The sequence below is a fragment of the Antechinus flavipes genome, chromosome 2 (genome assembly GCF_016432865.1).
Source record: "Antechinus flavipes isolate AdamAnt ecotype Samford, QLD, Australia chromosome 2, AdamAnt_v2, whole genome shotgun sequence".
NCBI classification, from domain to species: domain Eukaryota; kingdom Metazoa; phylum Chordata; class Mammalia; order Dasyuromorphia; family Dasyuridae; genus Antechinus; species Antechinus flavipes.
The window spans coordinates 76,144,067-76,154,153 of NC_067399.1; positions in this window are offsets into that span (position 1 = coordinate 76,144,067).

Genomic DNA, 10,087 nt, shown 5'->3' on the forward strand with positions numbered 1-10,087 from the left:
ACTTTGAAAGTTCTGTTCAGTGAAATGACTTTCCTATTCAAAATATTTGACAATAAGACATACTTTTTTTCTCTGGAGGGAGATGTATCAAGGTCAAATTGGGGCAGATTGAGGCTTGAATTGGTAAACCTGGCCAATGTATAGATTTGTTTTGTTTGGCTCCATCTATCTAACTATCGATATATATTTTAGAAGGGAGGGTCCTATGATGGCATGTGATTGGGAAGTAACAGTGATATTTTTAAAATGCATCAATAAAATATTAAAATAAACTCCATATAAATCATTTAGTCAATAAACATTACATATCTATTGTGTACCAAGTACTGTACTAAGCATTGGTAAACAAAGAAAATGGAGGAAAATAGTCCCTGCCTTCAAAAAACACACAATTTAATGAAAGAAGACAGTACATATAAAAACTAAACATTGAAATTTTGAAACAGAGAGAGTGAATTTTTGTTCATTGTTGGTTGTAATAATAATAATAATTCCCCCCCCCAACCATTGTGAATATCTTGTCATCATTTTTTTTTTTGGTGGGGGGAGAGAGTGAGAACAGTTAAAAAAAAGAGTATCAGTAGTCCACATATTCAGAGAAGTATGCATAATGTAATTCTCTTTTGAAAGAAACATTTTATGATTTTTAAAATAAATTTAGTGAACCTAAAATAATTCCTAAATCATAGTCCTATTCTCATTCTTCTGCCCTTTTAACTTAAATCATAAAACACTAAAAATGGAGTTTGCACTAGAAAATGAATTGCAGGCAATCTAGAAATCACTTCCCTGCCCTTTCACCACCTCTTTTCCTCTATCATTTTGTAAGTACATACTTATTAAACACCAGCTAAGTGCCAAGAACTGTACTAAGTGTTGGGGATAGAAAAAGGCAAAATGAAGCTCACAGTCTTATGGGATAATATACACAAATAAGTTATATAAGGAAAATTAGGAAATAATTGACAGCAGAAGGACATTAAAATTCAGAAGCGATGGGATGGCTTCATGTAGAAGATGAAATTTTAGTTGAGGTTTAAAGGAAGCCAGGGAAACTTATAGCCAGAGATGAGTGGGGATATGTTGAAACTGTGCTTTTGGAAAATCTCTATGCTAGTTCAATGGTGGATGAATGTAGGGGGGAGAGATTTATGGCACAAAGCCCAGCCAGCAGCATTTTGCAATAGTCCAAGTGTGAGGTGATTAGGAGCTGCAACCAACATAGTGGCAATATCCAAAGAAAGCAGGGAGAGTATTTCAGAGAGATATTATAAAAATGGAATTGATAGGCCTTAGTCACAGATTGGATGGAGGTGAGAGATCCTGGTTTTAAGATTGGATGAGGTGGGGGGATGTTAGTACCCTCAACAGTAATACAGAAGTTTGGAAGCTAAGAAAGATTTAGATGGAAAGATAATGAGTTGAGGAACGTATTGAACATGTTGAATTTAAAATGTCTATTGGATATCCAATTTAAGATGTTTGAAAAGCAATAGAATATGTGAGACAGGTCAACAGAAAGGATATGGCTGGATCAGTAGAAATGAGAATCATCACCATAGAAATGGTAATGATTAATTAAAGCCATGTGATTAATTAAATTCATGGGAGCTAATGTGATCACCATGTGAAGTAAGATAAAGAGAAAAGAGAGGATGACCTCGAACTGAGCCTTGTGGCTTAGTGGGAATGACCTGGATGAAGGTCCAATAATAGAGATAAGGAAATAGGTAGGAGAACTAAAAACTATGGAGAGAAGAAAACATCAAGTTAAAAAGGATGATCAGTGTCAAAGGCTACAGTTAGGTTAAGAACAAGGACTCAGAAAAGATTATTGGATTTGGCAGTTAGAAGATCATTGATAACTAAGCCTTGATTGCTCTTCCTCCACACCTTGTCTCCTGATTTTCCCCAGTTTCCAACAAAATCTGCAACTCAAATACTACCCTATGCAGGACTGGCCTTCCATGATCCTCACCCTACCTACCTTTTTTTTAAGACTGAAGAATTTGGGCAAATTTGAGAAGAACTGTATGAACCACTGCAGTGTAGAATAAAGAGAATCAATACAATTATCACAGTAACATAAAGAAAACAACTTTATAAGGCTTCAGACTTCTGTTCAGTGAAATGACAAATTTCTATTTCAGAAAATTTTACAGTAAAACATACCTTCTTTTTTGGGGTGGAGATGGGTTGTAGAATCTTTATGTGGACTAATAAGGGCTAGCTGTGGTATTTTTAAGATTTGCGAAGTGCTTTATAAGTATCTCATTTGATTCTCAAAACAATCTGTGACAAATAAGAAAACTGAAATTTAAAGAGATTGTAATTTGCCTAGGGTCACATAGCTAGTAAGTGTCTGAGAGGGAATTCAAAGAGGTCTTGATTCCTAACACTCTGCTTTATCAATGTGCCTCTCAAAAACAGATTAACCAAAATACAGATCTTCCTTCTGAAATAAGAAAGTACTTGGCAGAAAGAATCTAGTATTTATCTTGAGTCCTAAATGCTGTATGATTCTCGGAATAGTTACCTGCTATGAGGCTTTATTTGCCAAGATAAACCTCACTATATTTTGAATTCAATCTCTTCTACATCATGGATGTTAGTTCTTATAAGGGCTTTTCATTTCTGTGACCCAAGATTTCCCCACAAAAACTTTTAATATTAATAATAAAAAAAAATGTGAACTAACAACTGGCATTTATATAGTGTTTGAAATTAAAGTGTTTGTATGTATCTGATTCTTGGTCACTTTGCACTTCGTCCCAGTTTTCCCCACTAGATTATACCCTCCCAATGGGAGTCACATTATCCTAAAAACTATATTTACCCTCTAAATTAGCTCATTTAAATCTCTCCCTATCTCACTTCTACTTCCCCACTGAACTCAATTAAGAGTTCCTATATCAGGTGTTTACATTTAAGGTATCAGTGAAATCTTTGCTGTTGACAAGATATAGTGTTTTAGTTATTTACAAACAGAAAGGAGGGGGAGAGAAGCAGAAGGGGGAGAAAAACTAAACATTGAAATTTTGAAACAGAGAGAGTGAATTTTTGTTCATTGTTGGTTGTAATAATAATAATAATTCCCCCCCCCAACCATTGTGAATATCTTGCTTTGTGGTCATCATTTTTTTTTTGGTGGGGGGAGAGAGTGAGAACAGTTTTAAAAAAGAGTATCAGTAGTCCACATATTCAGAGAAGTATGCATAATGTAATTCTCTTTTGAAAGAAACATTTTATGATTTTTAAAATAAATTTAGTGAACCTAAAATAATTCCTAAATCATAGTCCTATTCTCATTCTTCTGCCCTTTTAACTTAAATCATAAAACACTAAAATGGAGTTTGCACTAGAAAATGAATTGCAGGCAATCTAGAAATCACTTCCCTGCCCTTTCACCACCTCTTTTCCTCTATCATTTTGTAAGTACATACTTATTAAACACCAGCTAAGTGCCAAGAACTGTACTAAGTGTTGGGGATAGAAAAAGGCAAAATGAAGCTCACAGTCTTATGGGATAATATACACAAATAAGTTATATAAGGAAAATTAGGAAATAATTGACAGCAGAAGGACATTAAAATTCAGAAGGGATGGGATGGCTTCATGTAGAAGATGAAATTTTAGTTGAGGCTTAAAGGAAGCCAGGGAAACTTATAGCCAGAGATGAGTGGGGATATGTTGAAACTGTGCTTTTGGAAAATCTCTATGCTAGTTCAATGGTGGATGAATGTAGCAGGGAGAGATTTATGGCACAAAGCCCAGCCAGCAGCATTTTGCAATAGTCCAAGTGTGAGGTGATTAGGAGCTGCAACCAACATAGTGGCAATATCCAAAGAAAGCAGGGAGAGTATTTCAGAGAGATATTATAAAAATGGAATTGACAGGCCTTAGTCACAGATTGGATGGAGGTGAGAGATCCTGGTTTTGAGATTGGATGAGGTGGGGGGAATGTTAGTACCCTCAACAGTAATACAGAAGTTTGGAAGCTAAGAAAGATTTAGATGGAAAGATAATGAGTTGAGGAACATATTGAACGTGTTGAATTTAAAATGTCTATTGGATATCCAATTTAAAATGTTTGAAAAGCAATAGAATATGTGAGACAGGTCAACAGAAAGGATATGGCTGGATCATTAGAAATGAGAATCATCACCATAGAAATGGTGATGATTAATTAAAGCCATGTGATTAATTAAATTCATGGGAGCTAATGTGATCACCATGTGAAGTAAGATAAAGAGAAAAGAGAGGATGACCTCGAACTGAGCCTTGTGGCTTAGTGGGAATGACCTGGATGAAGGTCCAATAATAGAGATAAGGAAATAGGTAGGAGAACTAAAAACTATGGAGAGAAGAAAACATCAAGTAAAAAAGGATGATCAGTGTCAAAGGCTACAGTTAGGTTAAGAACAAGGACTCAGAAAAGATTATTGGATTTGGCAGTTAGAAGATCATTGATAACTAAGCCTTGATTGCTCTTCCTCTGCACCTTGTCTCCTGATTTTCCCCAGTTTCCAACAAAATCTGCAACTCAAATACTACCCTATGCAGGATTGGCCTTCCATGATCCTCACCCTACCTACCTTTTCTTTAAGATAACCATCAATTTACATTGTATATATCACATATGTAACTAAGTATTTGCCATTTTCTCACCCATTAGTTCCTTGAAGGCAAAGATTAAACAATTCTTAAAACTGTCTTTTTTTAAATTCTCAGAACTCAGCAAAATGAGACATAGTATTTCACAAATGCTTCTTGACTAAATATATGAAGAAATTATGTTTTAAAAGCTTATTTCTTAGGTGTTTGGATGAATAATCATTTATATAAGCACTTACTATGTGCCTTGCTTGGCAGTGTTAAATGCTGAGAAAATAAAGATTAAAAATATTATCCCTAATCTCAAGAAATTAACATTCAAATGGAAAATCTACTGAGTCTAATAATGTAAATAACCATGTATATGTGAAATATATACAATGTAAATAGGAAAGCAATCTCAGAGAGAAGGAACTGTACTGGAGAAGAGGTAGAGAAAAAACAGACATGGCCTCTTCCAGGAGATGAGATTTAAACTTAGTCTGAAAGGAAACCAGGGAAAGTAGAAGGCATTTGAGACATGGAAGTCAGCCAATGAAAAGGACAGACAGGAGATATGTGTAGATAGAAAAGAGGTTAGTGTAGCTGGATCATAAGGTACATGAAGTAATAATAAGTATAACATTTTAAAAGTAGGAAGAAATCAAGTTGTGAAAGAATTTAAATGCCAAGCAGAGGATTTTTTTGATTCTTGAGGTTATCCTCTAAAGTTTTCCAAGAGAGCCCCTGAAATTTATGGAACAGGGGAATGATGAATTAGATGTGTGCTTTGTCAGCTGAATGGAAGATGGACAATACAAATGAGGAACAATGAGCGTTCAAACTAGGATTGAGGATATATGAATTGAGAGAATGGGTATATAGGAGATATGTTATGAAGACAGAAATGACAAAATTTGACAACAGATGAGATGTATGCATTTTAGTACAAGTGAAGAGTTCATGATGACACTGAGATTACAAGCCTGAGTGATCAGGAAGATATATGTGTTCATTCTTTCTTGGGAAGTTGAGAGTGTGAAAATGACTATGCTAACTACCTTGATTTTCTGGGTAGTTCCTACTTTCCTTGGCTTCCTATCAGACTAAGTTCAAATCTCATCTCCTGGAGGAGGTCATGACTGTTTTTTCTCCACCTCTTCTCCTGGGTAACTGTAAAGACTGACTTGACCAAGCAGGATACAAGACGGCTTGACATACCAGAATCCTTTGTGAATTTGGAGATGTCTGTAGCTGTCAGAAACCGCAGCACCAGCCTTGATCAGCTCAGGATCAAGCTTGAGCAGAAGCTGCAGACTCAAGACCTGGCTCAGTATTTTCTAAACAACCTATTCTTTTTATCTATACTTAAGTTTAGACTCTGCGTCATACTGCTTATCTTGTACAAAGAAATCAGTGCTCTTGTTTCTCCCACTCATGCCTGGAACACTCTATCCATAATAAAGTCCCTTTCCCTCCCAGAGCAACACCCCCTTTCCTATTTCCCACCTCTCTGTGTTAGAAAAGTATATAAACTATCTCCTGTTTTCCCCAAATTGCAGGCTGTCTCCTCCACATGATTATGTTTGTACATGCCTAATAAAGATCATTCTTGACTTTAACAGGCATAATCTTGCTTCAGTTTTCTTGCCTTTGGGAAAGAATGATCCAGCTTTTCAACTAAGCTAAACAGATTTATTTTTTGTTCATTATACATGGCATTCTATCTCCATCTCTGTGCTTTTGCACAGGCAGATATTAAAAATATTATCCCAGATCTCAAGAAATTAACATTCTAAGGGAAAATCTACTGATTATAATAATGTAAATAACTATGTATATGTGAAACATATACAATGTGAATAGAAAGGCAATCTCAGAGGGGAGGGACTGTGTTGGAGAAGAGGTGGAGAAAAAACAGACATAACCTCCTCCAGGAGATGAGATTTGAACTTAGTCTGATAGGAAGCTAAGGAAAGTAGGAACCATTTCAGACATGGGAGTCAACCAATGAAAAGGGACAGACAGGAGATACAAGTGTACTATAGACCTGGAATATATTTCCTACTCACCTCTATATATCACTAGTAACCTTTAAGACAAGTCTCAAGGCAGAGAGTACTGGACTCTGAAGTCAGGAAGGTCTGAGTTCAAATCTCACCTCAAACACTTGACACTTACTGTATGACTCTTTACCCACTGAAAATAAATAAAACTTGGCTCAAGGACTATCCCTTGAAGCCTTTCTTGATTCCTCCAAATGCTAGGGACAACTGCCCCAAAAAAGTCACCTTGTATTTGTTTTACGTTTTATGTTAATATGCTGGTTCTAATCTAATGCTAAGTTCTTTGAGGGGAAGAACAATGGTTTTGTGCCTTGCACATAAAAATGACTGATTAGGAGTAAAAGGAGGGAGATGCTGGAATTGAGTAAACCACACTGACTCCATCTTGTGACACAATTTTGGAGCTAGCTCAGTTCTTTTTATTGCATTATAGTCCAATTTCTGTCTTATGAGAAAAGTTTATTCAATTATGGGAATTATGGGAAAATTTTATTGCATTGTCTGAACCTAGAACTACATGGCTAGGAAGCTGGACCACCTCGACCATCTCTAAAAGATCTTTAACTGAGGATCTGGGTTATGTTCACTAGAAACCTACTCAGATCTAAAGATTGATATGTTTTCTCACAATTATACAATTTAAGCAACCTATATATATTATCTGAAAATTGTCCCCATACTGGTCAGTCTGTTACTTTTTTTCAGTGTTCCTCTGATTAAATATATATACACATCACCAACTTCCATCCATTTAAACAAAGAACTTTCACATAGGAACAAGTGGCAGTATTCTATTAATGATGACCAAAAAAAACTCTCAAGTTAGTTTGGGCTCTGCTGGCCAAATAATACCACTTAGAATGACTAAAATTTCTATACCCTTTGATTCAGAGATTTCACTGTCAAGCATATACTCCAAGAAATCAATGATAAAAAGAAAGATCTTATTTGTACTAAAGTATTATAGCAACATTCTTTTTAACAAAGAAGTAAAGACAAAGCATATATCTGTTATTCAAGAAATGACTAAACAAGCTTGGTATTGAGTACATTAGAATAAACAATGAATATGATGAATAGACAAGCCTGAAAAGACTTATTTAAATCAAAGTAATACTCTTAAAATGGTGTGCAAGTTAAGGAATAGGATGGCAAAGGGACAAGATAAAAGGAGACTATTCAGATTAAGAAGTCTGTATTAGACTTCTGAGGAGGGATAATGTAAAAAAAGAGACAAAAGGATAAATGGTGGATGAAAATAGGATGGAGGGAAATACACAATAAGTAACTGTAATTTTGAATGTGAATGGGAAAATCTCACTCATAAAATGGAAATAGATAGCAAAATGGATCAAAAACTAAAGCTAGCAGTATGTTATTTAAAAGAAATACATTTAAAAATGAGAGGTATACATAGTAAAAATAATGAACTGCAATACAATTTATTATGTTTCAGCTGATATAAAAATGCTGAGGTAGTAATCTTGAATCAGATAAAGTTAAGCTAAAATAGACTTAATTAAAAGAAATAAGCAGGAAAACTATAAGAAGGGGCCATAGATAAAGAAGCAATATCAATATTTGTGGTGATCTTTTTTTCTTTAAAATATAATATATGATGGTTCTCTCTGGGTGAGAGGCAGGTTTCTCAGGGAGGTTTTCTGGAGGCAGCCTTAGTTGCAGTTGAAAGTAATAATCACCTCAAAAAGCAGCCAGGTGATAAAAGTTCAGATCTTTTATTGCCTCCAATATAGCCCGGTTAGTTGAGGCCTATCTCTCTGCTTGGTTCTAAGAGCTCTTGCAGCTTTGGCCTTTGCTTCTGCCTCTGCTTTCTTCAGCCTCCAGAGCCAGCACCAAGTTGAATCTGTCTTGCCTCTGAGAGAGGGTTTCTGGCTCTCAATCTCCCAGAGTACTCCTTTCTGCCCCCAGTCAATGTTCCGAAGTAAAACTCCTTACTCAGAGAGGGCTTCTGGCTGAACTCACTTGATGCTCCCCTCTCAATCTAAAATCATCTGAACTCTCTTCTGCCACCAGCCAACCAAGTGGAAAATGGAATGAATCTCTCTCCAAGAGCCTCTGCCTGTTTCTTATATATGAGAAAGAGGAATTGTGGGATATGAGAGAGAGGGATTATGGGTTTTCCCCCACAGTGCTCTCTGGCCCTAAGAGCTTCAAGGGAGGTGTGAATTCACAAAGTTACACAGTTAACTTTGTGAATCTCCCATACTTGTGAATTCCAATGAGTAAAGGTATAAACACAAGCATTGTATCAATTAGTTCTACTTAGTACCTTGTTTCAGGTTCTGGCCCAAAACATCTCAACTCTAATGACTTAACAGTTTGTAAAGATTCCAACATCTCCTGCTTTCTTTTGTTTTAGAACATAGGGTGGTCATGATCTCCCTGACTTCTCAAAGAGGTGAGAACCCCCCAAAAAAGGTGATCACTCCTTCCCTGATTGCTCAAAAAAGGAGTGAAAACACCATAAAAAGAAGGTGGTCACGCCCTCCCTGACATCTCAGGAAGGGAGATGAAAAACAACAAAGGAAATAGGAAGTCAAATCAGATTAGCGGGTTTCTGAAGGGGCTCACTTGAAACAGGTACACATAAATCCATCAATATGGGAGGCATTACACAAAATTTACATAAGCACATAGGAATATAACACAGGCTAGTAGTAATGTAACAAATAACATGAATCAACATGAAAATTTAAGTACTGCAACAGTCTCATCAACAATTTTTCATCTCAAGAAATCCAATGATTCTTGAAATTACATAAAATACATAAGCACATAGCAATATAACATGAATCAACCTGAGAATTTACACATGTCCATAAGTCCTAGAAATAAGTCCAAAAGGATTCCATTGTCCATCAGTTCATGTGCCAGGAATCCAATAGTTCCTGTAAGCTCTGAAGTACTGCAAAAATCTCATCAACAATTTTTCATCTTAAGGAATCCAATGATTCTTGCTGGTTTTTCAAGAACTAAAACAGTCTCATTTTGTGTTAGGAAATCCAATGATTCCTGAAGATTTTTAAAAGTTCTTTTAACAGTCTCATTGTCAGCCATGCTCTTTCAGTGTCAGATGTTTCTTAAATCTTCTCCTTTGTTTTGAAGTTTTTCTCTTTTTCTGTTTCATCTCAGGGAATCCAATGATTATTGCTGGTTTTTCAGGAACTGAAAGCTGAAGATTTTAAAGTTCTTTTAAAAGTCTCATTGTCAGCCATGCTCTTTCAATGGTGAGCACAATCAGCAACAGAACCACCCAATATTTCTTGGGGTCTACTCCGTCTCTCTGCGATTGACAAGGCTAACGCGGCTCGTTGACACCCATCTGATTCCTTCTCCACCTGTAGAGATAAAAGCAAACCCTCTCCCTCAAGCAGTTAGCCTATCTGGTCCCTTCCATCCACCACTTT